At 40.7% G+C, this 14,106-nt stretch overlaps 1 pseudogene; it reads right to left on the bottom strand.

The window, feature by feature from the left end:
* Positions 1–1,833: 1,833 nt before the first annotated feature.
* Positions 1,834–2,640, bottom strand: LOC114039592 (annotated as a pseudogene).
* Between the last annotated feature and the right edge of the window lie 11,466 nt (positions 2,641–14,106).

Raw genomic sequence — 14,106 nt, 5'->3', positions numbered from 1 at the left:
AGTTCTGGGTCACAGGGTAGAAGTGAAGGTTACAACCACTGGAGGGAGCAAGAGCATTTCTGGCATAGTGTGCCTGGGGACCCTAGTTGTGACTTGAAGGGGGAAAGGAGTGAAGAGATTGGGACCTGGACAAAGCTCAAGAAATAACAGTAAGAAGGACCTGAGGGCAGAGGCACCATCCCTCACATCCCAGGACTAGAGGTGATTATAAGAATAAGCTATTACAAATTTTAAAAATGAAAATAAAAATGAACAAGCAAAGGAGAAAGAACCCAATCATGGACAGCTACTATGGGAAAAGGAAAATTGGGATTGATCTTCAGAGGAGGATACTGAAGCAAAAAAAGCTTCTCCTATCCTGAATAGTAATGTTAAATGGTCACCTACTCAAAAAGAATTCTTAGAAGAGCTCAAAAAAACACTTTAAAAATCAAATAAGAGAGATTGAGTAAAAATTGGAAAAAAAAATAAGAACAATCCAAGAAAACCAAGAAGGCTATGAAAAGAAAATCAATCAACTGGAAAAGGAGATACAGAATCTTAAGGAAGAAAACAACTCCTTGAAAACTAGAATTGGGCAAGGGGAAGCAAATGACATTATAAGAGACCAAGAAATACTAAAACAAAACAAAAAGAATGAAAAAATAGAAGAGAATGTGAAAGATTCTTTAAAAAGGTGTGGAATAGGGAGGTAGTGGTTAGAAATAATACTATAATAATGAGGGACTTTAACCTTCCCCTCTCAGAATTAGATAAATCTAACCAAAAAATAAATAAGAAAGAAGTTAAGGAAGTGAATAGAATTTTGGATAGGCCAGATATGATTGATATCCAGAGAGAACTAAATGGAAATAGAAGGGAATAGATCTTTTTCTCAGTGGAAAATGGCTGAACAAGTTATGACATATAAATGTAATGGAATACTATGGTTCTATTAAAAAATGATGAAGAGGATGGTTTCAAAGAAACCTGAGAAGACTTGTGTAAACTTATACAGAATAAAGAAAACAGAACCAGAAGATCAATTTATACAAAGACAATATTATACAGTCAAACAACTTTGAAAGATTTAGCAACTCTAATCAGCATAATGACTAACTACAGTTCCAAAAGATTAATAATAAAATATGCTGTTCATCTCCAGATAAGAAAAGTAAAAAAATCAGAGGACAAAATGAAGAATTTTTTTTAATGTGACCAATGCGGAAATGTATTTTTCTCGATCATACATATTTATAACAGTGGTTTTGTTTTTCTTTCTTTCAAAGTTGGGAGAATGAAGGAGGGGGAGAAGTGGATTTTTGCTTATTGAAAAAAATTAAAATTTAATTTTAAGATTTAACAATAAAACCAATGAAACTAATTGAACTTTTTTTCACTAATAGTTTTCAGCATTTATTTGTAAACATTTTTAATATTTTCTACAAGTTATCTTCCCACCCTTAAGTGGATATTTACAATTTGTTGAAAATATTGTATGACTATTTCCCCTCTAACTGCTATGAATTACCTTTAAACTGGATAAATAGCAGGAGAAAAAATATTAAAAAGAATGGTCTCTGTATGCTATGCCACTAACTAGCAATACCAAAAAACATACTAGGGAACTTCAGCTTTAGTTCACATAATGATTCTGGGGCTTATGGTTTCCTATTAAAGCAACAGGAAGGACCGCAACAGTCCTAAATGATACTTGAGTCTGTTGATTTGATCTCTTCAAGGGCCAGAAATTGGATTAGCAGCACCATAAAACCATCCATGGGGCAATGTAAATTTCTGCCCTTCTGGATCCAAGTTATTGCTAAAAAAGAAATCATTATTTCAAGGTTCTGCTCACGTCTTCACAAGAAACTAGCTCATTCTCAAAATTCCCTTCTCCCTGAGGTAAGTATGAAGTTGGTATCATCGTCTCCAAGTTATCTTCAGCCCATATGTCTCCTCTGGTGTGTCTGCAAGCAGTACAGGTCCAGAGTATGGGCTCTTGGGAGGATCCATTAGGAGAGGGCAGCTCCTTATATGCTTCCTCTGATCTGTGGGAATATGCCTACTGTCCCTCATAGGGGGACTGTTCAGGGATCTGGATATCAGGCGGGATAACCATGTAACCTGAATTTTGAAGGTCATGAGAAGTCAATTCCCCACAGCCTTGAGGACTGAATAGAGGGATCAAGGGCCTTCTGGCAGTGTCATTTGGAAACTGCATAGGAAAGTCCATAACTGAGAGATTGTCCAAAGCTGCTTCACTGGAAGAAGACACTAACTCTCAAAGGACAGAGGTGGAAATCTATTCTTGGTCGCTTTTTGACTTGAACCTTTTGGCAGATTCCGAAGATCGTAAGGCACCCGATGTGTTTTTTTTGTTTTGTTTTGTTTTGTTTTGTTTTTTTCTGGTAGACTGGCAACCAGCCTCCTGTATTCTCAAACTGAGGAGACACCCAAGAAGTGATGGTCTTGTGGTCTATTGGTCTGACTGGAGCATGCCTTGGAAGGGCTGCGGCTGGCTATGAGGATCCATAGGGATGCTTGGGTCCCTACAGAGGTGCTTCTCAGAATGCTAGTTGGGATTTCCAGGACTGACTTTTGCTTTTCTTCCTGGGAGGCATCAACAGTGGAGGAGGGAAGGACAATGAGTAACCTCATGTTGCCTGGGGTAATACATCAGGGAGACAGGCAACAATCCTCACCCATCCACTGGGTGAGTACAATTTCTCCAATGAAGAAAGCACCTGGAACAAAAACTCAAGCATGAATAAAGGAGATCCCAGGAAGCGGGCCTTGGACAGAGGAGCTCGGACACCTGGCGCCACCTCCCCGCATCCCTGCCCCTTCAGCCAGCCCCGGAAGTCTGCCCCCAATTAAACTTTTTAAAAGATCTTCAACAGTTCTCCCAACCACAGACTATGATAATTCAAATAATAAGAAAAGTGGCTGGGAACCTAGGACTGCTATGAGAGTTGCTACTACAAGTTTTAACTAAACTGCTGCTGTATGGTTTATACAAAAGGGGATACAAAAGAAGCAGGTCTGGCAGAACGTTGCAGTCTTGTGAGGGACATTGGGCAGTTGATCTAAAGGCAACAGAAGCCTGCATGGTATCTGGTATATAATAGGAGGTTAATAAATGGTTGTTGATTGATTGATTGATTAAAACATAGGTAGCTAAGAAATGATGCTAAGAAAGGTGAAATTGAGGGGATGCCCATCAGTTGGTGGCTGAACAAGTTGTGGTATATGATTGTGATGGAATATTATTGTGCTTTAAGAAATGATGAGCAGGATGGTTTCAGAAAAACCTGGGAAGGCTTATATGAACTGATGCAAAGCAAAATGAGCAGAATCAGGAGAATGTTGTAGACAGTAACAGCAACATTATGCAATAATTAACTATGACTGACTTAGCTTTTCTCAGCAATACAGTTATCCAAGATTATACTGAAGAACTTATGATGATCACTAAGGTCCCATCTGGTTCTTAAGTCTGTGATGCTGGGAAGTATTTTTTAGAAGCCTACCTAGCACAAAGCAGTCTGTTAGGAAAAACACACAGAGAATGACCTGCAGGGGGCATGCAGACTAGCCATACCAGCTCACATTTATGCAGTTCTCTTAAGTTTTACAAAGAGTTTTCCTCTAAACAACTTGGTGCAATATGTAAGAAAGGACTATTAACCTCATTTTACAAATGAGTTAAGCTACTATCCCCCAAGAGCAGAGTGAAACAGGAGATCAAAAACAGGGAACATGAAGTGACTTCCAAGGCCCCTATAATAGATTGGGGAGGGGGGTATAAAAACCAAGAGAAAACTCTTTGCCCTCCAGAAGTTTCCATTCTACTTGGAAGATAGAGATATGTGTACTTGCACATAAATAGTCAATACAGTGCCTTTACAAAATCATAGCTAGGACTTTCTAGAGGAAGAAAGACTGGGGGAATCAGGAAATACCAGAGTGAGGCAAGGTCTTAAGACTCCAAAGACCATCAGTGCAATCACAACAATATGCTGGAGCTATAAACAAAAACTATATGCATGAAAATACAGGCTTGAGATACTCAAAGTGCTTTGTTGGTAGGATTCTATGAATGGTAGGGAGGTCCAGAAAGGCTTTGGCAAGATAGCACATATGGAGACCTCCCTCAATAAACTACTTCAGGGGGTGCTGCATTAATCCAGCATACAATCCCTGACCAGTAGAGCATTTGCCAATGCTCTGTCAATCTAAGGTAATCACTATCCATTGAAAACCTTCAGAGCTAACGGGCATTGCTGGAACAACTTTATGAGATGTGTGATTTTGTTTTAATTTTTTTACTTTCAGGGAGATGCTTCTTTTCTTCAATTTCTGCTCAACCTCTGCCTACTCCATATTCTTAAAGTGTCTTGTCCTTTCAACTAAGGTGAAGGCATCCTAGTGAAGCCAAGAAGAATAATGTTTTTAAAATCCATAGGATTACAAAGAAAACTAAAAGTTAGTGAAAAGGAAAATGTCACCTCCTCCCCATTTAAATTACTGAATCCACCTGAAACCTCTCCAAGGTAAGATCTTCAGGTTAAGATTGCCTTTTCTAAAAGGCCCATCAAACTCTTTTGGAGAAAGAAGTTTCTCCCTTGCTTCTGCTTTTGGCAAAAGGGAAAAAAATATTCCTGAAGCCATAAAGCAGCAAATATTTTTCTTCAGAGGTAAAAGTTCCTCAAAAGTGTTTCTTTTAAAAAAACATTTTTTCCCTAAAAACCCCTATCATGACCAAGGAAGAAATCTCTATGTAGCATAGTTCTTTTACAGGGAACAGAAAAAGAGTGAGTAGCTTTCAGAGATATGGCATACAGCACCACATTTATTCATCTGGGCCAGACCACTCACAAACATCAGGACTGGTTTGTTGAGAATGATGGGGAAATTCAGAAACTACTAAATTAAAAAAAAAAAAAAGAATCAAGAACTCCACAGGGTTTACCAGCAAGATAGTTCATCTGTCTCTAACAAGGTCTGTGTTTAATTCTATCAAAAGTAAAGTGCAAGCAAAGCATAGAGAGATGCAGGATTCTTGACTCAGAAGGCTAATGAAATTTGATTTTACACTGATTTACAGTTATTTGAAGAGTTGTTATATGGGTGGCAAATACAAGGAAACTGGTTTTAGCCCAGTTTCAGGGAAATCTTTGTGACAATTAGAGCTCCTCAAAAATGGAATGTGCTGCCAGTGCCAGGAGGAAGTTTCAAGTAAAGGGTGACTGACCCTTTCTTTAAGCCTACTGTGACATAGTGTCAAGTCCTAGGGATAACAAATAGGGGATCCCCGAAAGCAGAGAAGAGAGTAAGCTATTGACTCAAGAGAAAGAAAACTCTGGCAATCCAGGCAGGCTCTGCAGAAGAAAAGATCCTGGAATCCCAGGTGAACAACTTCTCTTCTGTAACACTACCCCCAAGGGAAGGTATGTGAGGATTCAATGAAGAGAGAAAGGAATTCCAAGCTCTTCAGTACTAGGTGTTCTGACTCTTCCATTGCCACAAGTCTTTCATACATGTATGCCTCACTATCCTTGTACTTTATTTTTGAGCCCATTCTTCCCAAGGATATTGTTTGTATTTATGTGAGGGTGCAAACCAAGTTTCATGGGAGGCATATTTTGTTTTGTTCTTTCTATTCCATCTTAATAAATGTCTTTGCTAAGAGCTAATTGTGTCTGCTGGCTGATTGTTTATGATAAGGACACCTGTTGGGGCTCAATGGTTTTAGATGGGCAGAACCACTAAGCTACCCCTAGAAGCTAGGGCAGATGCTTCCCCCTGGGAATCCAATCTGAAAAACTGCAAGTGAGAGTTATGGAGTACCCCTCAAAGGTATTAGGCATACAAAGTGCTCTACAAACTTCAAAGTAGTATGTCAAGGTTGATTCTTAACCTGTCACACTTCAACATACCTGACAAGTAGTCATAGAACCTCTGCTTGAAAAACTCCAATGACGGGTAACCTACAACCTTCCTAAGAAGCCCATTTTGTTTTGTGGAAGCTTTAGTTGTTAAACTTAACTTTAAATTTTGAAATAATTTTGCTTAGCTTTTTTTTTCTTGGTGACAGGTCATAGGGTGACCTTGAAGTAGGTGTGAGATTTGTACAATACATTTGGGTGCCAGGATAAATAGTTTGGTGCAATATTAATGAAACCAAAGCATTACCATTATTTATGCTAGTCTGTTATTATAAACATGTCATTTATTTTTAAACTTTTATTTATATTTTTAAATATTACACTTATTTTCATTATGCCCTTTCCAAATACAGGCTCCCATAAACACATTATCTATCAAAGTCACATTCATTCAAACTGTTTAAATGAAACAAAGGTTTGAACATAGGCAACAGATCTTTTAAAAAATTATTTTATTATTACCAACACTAACAAGCATGAGTACTTTCCTGTACAAAGAATAGAAAAATAGGACTATATCCAAAACTATGATTCTCCACCATACACAGTTGTTTTATTTTCTAGGCATATTTCAGACTTAACAAGAGAGCTTCAATACTGGCCTGCTCTGCTGTTTCCCCTTCTGAAATTCCTTCTGCTCTTTTCAGTATTTTAATGATTCATTGACGCTTTCTTTGAAAGAATTTGTTGTGAGAAGAGGGAAGAGACTAGGCTATGAAAGCCCAGTGGTGGAATCACATGCAAACATTGAGGTTGGTGAGTTTGCTTCTGGAGGATTGTGAGGATATAAAATGGAGAGGCCTGGCTGCCCACTCAGAACAGAGCTCAACAAACGCTAGTGTTAGCACACGCTCCAAGAACTGGTCTCCTCTTTCTCTGTCACAACAACTATTGCTTTTTTTCCTTCCTGCTCCCCTCTGAGATTAAGAGTCTTCTCTCACAAATGAGTGTGATCACCAAAAACAAATCCACATATGGTCCTTGTTTGAAAATCTTTTTCTTACCCTTCGTCTTTGTGCCCAGAGGTGAGAAGCATCGGTCTTCTGCAGTGAGGGTTGGTCATTGGTTCGATCACAGTCCTTAAGTCCTCCACAGTTGTTTTCCTTTCCAATGTTGGATTCATGGTTCTCCTTCATTTCACTCAGCCTCAGTCCCTCTAAGTTATCCCAGGTTGTTCAGAACAGGCCTTTCTGACATTACTCATGGCACAATAATATTTACTTTCACACAACATAATTTTTTTTCAACCATTTCCCACTTAATGAACATCCACTTTGTTTCTACATCTTTATAGCAACAAAATGTGCAAATTGTTTTATGTTTGATTGTTTTCCTTTTTTTTATCTCTGGGGTATCTATCTAGTAGTGGTCTTGGTGGGTCAGAGCAATGGCAGTTTGGGGGTGTGGTGGGTCATAATGAATACTTTTTTAAAGAGCAGCTATTCCCATCTCCCAACCTACAGAGCACTTTGTTCCTAACACTAATGTTAGCTAGTATTTATTAGGAGCCTCTTGTGTCATGGTGTTAAGTCCTTGGTATACAAGCAAAGTCAAAACGGAGATGATTGATAGTCCTAGAATCCATCCATCTTAGCTTGCTTTAATGGGCCATGGGGACAGCTAGCTGTTCTTCAGTCAGGAGAAGTTACTTGTGGTCCGTCATCTAAACCAGGGACTCCCCTGATCCAGCTGCCCCCCACATTCTTTCCCCATTTATGGTGAGCTTTGAGCACACTGATGCCCACTCCCAGTTTCAGACTACTTTCTGGTGACTGGGAAGATCCAGCAGTTTACATAGGTCCTAATTGCCTCTCCCACTGCACTGAACTGAGTCCTTTTTTTTTTTCTTTAAATATGTTTTTATTTATTTCATTAAATATTTCCTAATTACATGAAAAAATGTTTTAACATTCATTTTAAAAATTTTGAGTTCCAAATTATATCCCTCCCTCCTCCTTGAGAAGGCAAGCAATTTAATATAGATTATACAGATGAAGTCATGCAAAAGATTTCTATGTTAGCTATGTCCTGCACTGAGTCTTAACAATGGCCTTGATACACAGGTCTTAGACACTCCCCATCATCCCAGGGTGATGGATTGAGTGCAACTCTCACTGTCCAGCCTGGCTTTTTAATAGTTTTTTTGGGTAGACTCAGACATGGCGATGGTCTGGTGCCAGGGGTGAGGAACCTTCAGCCTCCAGGCCACATGTGGCCTTGTGGGTCCTTGGGTTCAGCCTTTTGACTGAATCCAAGTTTCACAAAACAAATCTTTTTCTTAAGGGGATTTGTTCTATGAAGTTTGGATTCAAGTCAAAGGGCCACACTTGATGACCTAGAGGGCCACTCGTGGCCTTCAGGCCGAAAGTTCCCCACTCCTAGTCCAGTCCAAGCTGCTCAGATGTTTTTATACCAATCTTTCTATTTATGTTTTTAAACACAATGTTTTTTTTTTTTTTCACATGTGAATTCTTCATCTTTGCATCTCTCTTTCCCAGTACCCTGATAGAGTCCTGGGCTCTGGATAATTAAGAGATGACTCCCACCCTGGCATTTTGTTGGTTTGTGAATGCATGTTCCTGGAGAACTCTCTCTTCCAAAAGTTGGTCAGCATCTTCTCTGAAACTGGGTCTTAGAGAATTGCCTGAGGCCCCTGTGATTAGTAACCCTAGAGAGATTTTTTGTTTGTTGAAGGCCCAGTCTAACCCTGAAATAAATATCACTCCTACAGAACAGAAAGTAAACAGACAAAAACCAAAATAACTCAAAATCTTATCCCACTACTCAGTTTGGCCTTGGACATGATCAAGCACCCACACTTACTCCTTAAAAGGAGGGTAGATGGCTCAGTGGATAGACTGTTGGGCCTGGAATCAGCTAGATCCCAGTCCAAATATGACCTGGTACACTTACTAACCGCGTGACTCTGGGCAAGTCACTTACTCTCTGTTTGCCTCTATTTCCTCATCTGTAAAATGAGGATAAGACTAGTTCCTACCTCCAAAGGTTGATGTAGGAATCAAATGAGATCATAATTGTAAAGTACTTAGTGCAGGACCTGGCAAAGAGTAAGCCCTATATAAATGTTAGATATTATTATCACTGGCAAGGAAAATGAAGGATTTTATTATGGTGATTGTTATATAATGGCAAAAAATCCCTATTTCTCAAATTACTTGAGAATTCATCTTTTAAGGCAATCAATAAGCCATCTAGACAGTTCAGCTGGTCAAGGTAGGGTCTGGTGTCTCTGTCAAATCTCCCAAGGGGAAATCCTTCCAAGGGCAGGACAACCAGATCTTCCAGTGGGGCAGGCAGATGTCTCTGGGAAGCAGCTAGATCACTTAGGGAGGTACCTAGTTTTCCCTGGTGGGCAACCGGATCTCACTGGTCGGCAGCCAGATGTCCCTGCTGGACAGTCAGATCTTCAAGGTGGGCAGGCAGATGTCCCTGGCAAATAGCTAGATCTCTTGGGGAGGCATCCAGATGTCCCTGGCAGACAGTCAGATCTGGCGAGGTGGCCATCTTCATCAGGGAAAAGCAATGTAGACCAAATTCAACCTTGGCTAGATTGCTGGGCTGCAGTTGTCCTTTCCAGTTAAAAAAATGCAACAATTCACGTGGTTGCTCTTCTCCCTTCAGCACTGGCTGCATCTGGCTTTGATGTACCTGTGCTGACTGATGCAGAGAAGAGGTGAGCTGCCGTACCTGGGAGGTGGGAGGCTGGGGCACTGAGGGCAGCAGGGCTGGTGGCTGCTGGGGTTGAGGCTGTTGCAGCTGAGGTGGGGGCTCCTGTGCAAACTGAAATGGCAGTGGGTGATTGAATACCACTGGTCTCATTGCCCTGCTTTGCTCTTGATCACGCAGTGGTGACTTCACTTATCCACAAAAGGAAGTACATGAGCCATAATTCTCTGCCCCTTGCATTCCATGCAGGGCCCAGGAAGATCCACACTGGCTTGTGCTTCCCTGACACATTGACCTGGGGAGGATACAAAGCTGAAGTGGAGCTGAAGCTCTCGTGGTTTGGGAGGAGCCAAAGTGGCAGCTTTGGGAGATGCTGTAGCCTGAGTAAGCAGCCTCAGTGGTTAAAGTCTCACTCCAGCTCTCAACGGAGCAGCTAGTCCTTGGGCCAGCTCCCTGCCCAGGAGGGAGACCTGGGTGTATCTGGTGATGATAGCCCATTCTCAGAGAAGCTCTCAGAGAATCTTACTTGGAGACGGATTTTCCTGTCCCATCTTTTTTCTTGAGCAGGTAGAAGCCAGGAATGCCTGCTTTTGCTGTTATCTGGCTCTTCTATTTTGAAACCAACACTAAATGAGGAGAAGAAATGTAATGTTTTCCTTGTCATAAAAAAGGGTAAGTTTGTCTTTAAACTAGTATTGCTCTTGACAAGACAAGTTGCTAAGATATTTCTCTTTTTGGCAGATTTCATCTGATTGAAAGAAAACCTCAAGGAAAACTCACCACTTCATTTCTCAAGGGCCCCATCCCTACCTTTTTATCTTTCAGTCTTGTGAGTTGTCACAGGCTTGTTGCACAGTGCCTGTAGCACATAGTAGGTGCTTATTTAACTGAATTGCTGAGGGAATAGGAACTGTAAATCTTTTTAAGTATTACAATTAGCAAGAGGTTATCTTTATTGCCCTCCTAGTTTTCTTCCAAGTTCAGCCCAATATCCCCTCCTAGGAGTCATTTCTTCTGCCCCAGCTACCATCTCCTCCTCTTTCCCTGACATATGTCTCTGTGTCCAAGTTGTCTCCCAAGGCAGAGACTGGTTCACTTCTCTCTTTGTATCCTCAGCACTGAGCACAATGACTGACACAGAGGAGTCACTTAAATGAACTGAATTCAGGGAATATCTACAAAGTGCCTACTATGTGCCAGGCATTGTATAAATTTGCTCTCTATTTCTTCAACTCAGAGAAAAGAAATGTCTTTGGCTGTTCCTTCTTCCTGTCTAAGATATTTCAGTGCTCCCAGTATCTTCAGACATCCCCCTCCCCTGCTGGGCCCCATTGGGCTCCACCTTCCCTCTGGAAGCATCTCCATTCTCCAGACTATCCCCACCTCTCTGGAAATGAATCCTGTCCTCTAGTGCCTACCCACACTTGTTCAGATAATAAAAAATCTCTCTCACTCTAAATAAAATGACAACTCAAAGTTGCAAAATTTCTGTTTGAATTCATTTTATAAGATTAAAAAAAGATCACTTCTCATAAAGGTTGTTGATGGTATGCCTATGAAACCTGAATGTTAAACATAGAAAACATAGAAAAGAACCAGATTAAGCACCTTTCACAGTTATGGGACTAAAAACAGATCCTTTCAGTATATGAAATTGAAAATTTTTGAATAAACACAATTATTTAAATTGGGACAATGGTATCTGCTGATTTTGCAAAAAAAAAAAACTTCACATTAAATATGTAGTCTGATAAGGGTCTGATATTCAAGATACCCAGAACAATGACATGATTTCCCAGGAAAGTCTAAGATCCATGATTCTACTATGCATCTTAATCTTAGGAAGTGAAGCTGCTTTCAGTAGTTTGTACAAGTCTTTCAGATGGGCTCCAGTGAAATCTGTTTTATGTCAAACCCTGCCTTAGACTGAGGACCTAGCGTAGAGGCCCTGAAGGACACTTTCCATTGGCACAGCCTGGGGAAATCAAGACCATCAGGACAGTGGCAAAGATGAAATAAGATGCATTATTTCTACATCAGAAGAGGTCTAGGAAGACAGACCCAAGAATATACTGGAGCTCCATTGTAACTGGCCCAACTATTGGAGAAAACAGTGCTTAAAAGTTGGCTAAATTGTTCCATCCTTTACCCACTACTGGATATTTATTCCCAAAGAGTTCAAAGACAGAGGAAATGGTCCCATAATTAATATTTACAGCAGCATTTTTGTGGTAAAAAATGAGAAGAGAATTTATAATTTTCATATTAGTCGATATGATACATGTAATGAATATACTCATAACTGTGGTGGTGGCACCAGACACTAAAAAGAAGGATTTGGGTAGAGTCAGAGCACTTGGGTTCAAATCCTGATTCTGTTCATCATCTGGGCAAGTCACCTTATGTGTAATATGAGCAAGTTGGATGGATGACCCCTAAGTTGCTTTCCTACTCTGGAGCTGTAATCCTTTGAAGTTTAGCCTACTGAGCAAGGAATTTCTGAAAATTGATGGCATAAGCATTGAATCAAGCGGTATCATAGAAACATTATAAAGAGTTCAGAGAAATCAGGGAAAACACCAAAAGACATCAGGACTCAGATTGAGGCCATGACAAATACTAAATGAAGAAGACTCAGGAGAAAGTATGCTTTCCTGCTTTTGGGCAATAGGGTTGAACTACAGGAGGCTTATGCCATCACACATGGTCAATGTGTTGGTTTCTTTTGCTTAATTGTCCTTTGTTGTTCCATTTGGTGGGGACAGGAGTCAGTATTGGGAAGTGACAGTGATTTTTTATGATCAAATATCACCTTAAAGAAAAAAGGAAGCCAAAGGTTGCCTCCATTCCCCAAAGAGGAATTGCAGGAATACCTGCTGAAGGTGCCCAAATGGATATTAGTCTATTGACTTGGTGCTTGGAAAGAAGAGGCATTGGAGGAACTCTCACACAGGCACATATGTTACAATAAGACATCACTCTCAACTCACCTGTATTCTCAATTCATCAGTATTGAGGCTTGCTGCAAGATTTTTCCTTTCTTCTACGCCAGGATAGGGGTTCTTTTCAAAATAGTTGATAAGAACAAGAAGCTGTTCCTGGCTGAAAACTGTTCATTTCCTTCTCATTGAGGCAGGAGCTTGTTTTAGGAGAAAAAGGAAGAAAAGTTTTGAAGAGTGACAGGAGCATTTCCTCCCCTTACTAGATCAAATTAGGAATAAAAGACTAAGACGTTGTCAGATCAGCCTTTCTGGAACAATGGACAAATGGGCCTTTTTCAGTCCTCCCTCCCTTGGTTTCCCAACATAGATTTCTCCCAACCATGGCCCATTCTTTCTACCTTTTCTTCCTCCTCCTCTTCCTTCACTATGAGTATTCCAGAAAGTCTATCTGTCCTAAGGTCTCTACAGCATCCCTTGCTCTGTTCTTTCTTTTCTATTTCTTCTTTTCTGTTTCTACTACTTCTAGACCAATTTAGTTTTTCATTGCTTCTGGCTTTCCTATTGCAATATCCTTCTAAATAGACAGCCTGACTGCACACCTATCCTATACCCCCAGCTTCACACTGACAAAGAAGAATTTAAAGATGTCATCCCACACCCCAGTCCCCCCAAGTCACCAACTTTTCATTTATTCATCATTTCCAAAAGAAAGAGGGAAGAAGGAATAGTGTACCGCTTAGCCAGTTGACATCCTGCCTCCCTTTCTAGCGTCTCCATGATGACTTCCTAATCCACCATCTCATTTCTGGTTAGCAATGTTCTTCTCTTCCTCAGCCCTCATTCCCCCGCTCCTTCAGTTATACCATATTTATACCATATTATATTCATTACCAGTTATAGCATAGGTTTTCTCATTTCTAAAATGATGGGATTGGCCAGGATGACCCTTAAGGTCTCTTCCAACTCCAGATCTATGATCCCATTTCAGACTGAGGTTATTTACATTTGTTATACCTCCTGTCTCCTTGCCCTCACACAAGCTTTTCCCCTAGGTATGGGATGTATTCCTTTTCATCTCCACTTCCTAGACTCCCTGGCTTCTTTCCAAAGATAGCCCAGGTACCACATCTCTTCCCCCAGGCCTCTGCTGCCATACTGCCATACTCCCACACTGGTTATACTCTATCTCTTGAGGTGACTTTGTCTTTACTTCTCTGGGTCCTGGAAGCATGGCCCCATGGCTTCAACCTGGTTCTGGAATCAGAGGAGCTCAGGTGCAGACCAGCCTATGACACTTCCTACCTGGGTGGCTTCCTCTCTCCAGGCCTCAGTTTCCTCCTCGATCAAATGAAGGGAATGCACCCAATGGCTTCTCACATGCCTTCTGCCTAAATGTATGAGCCTGGTTTTTACCCTGGGAGCCTACAGGCTCCTTGAGGGGAGGGACACTTTGTCTTAGTTTGCAAATTGCCTAGCAAAGTACCTTGTAGAGAATTTGTCCATGGTGCTTATGGAACTAAATAGCCCTAAGGTAGCTTAGAGGCACC

Source organism: Vombatus ursinus, unplaced genomic scaffold (genome assembly GCF_900497805.2).
Source record: "Vombatus ursinus unplaced genomic scaffold, bare-nosed wombat genome assembly UNPS02000749.1, whole genome shotgun sequence".
Taxonomy (NCBI): Eukaryota; Metazoa; Chordata; class Mammalia; order Diprotodontia; family Vombatidae; genus Vombatus; species Vombatus ursinus.
This window is presented reverse-complemented; position numbering and strand designations above follow the sequence as displayed.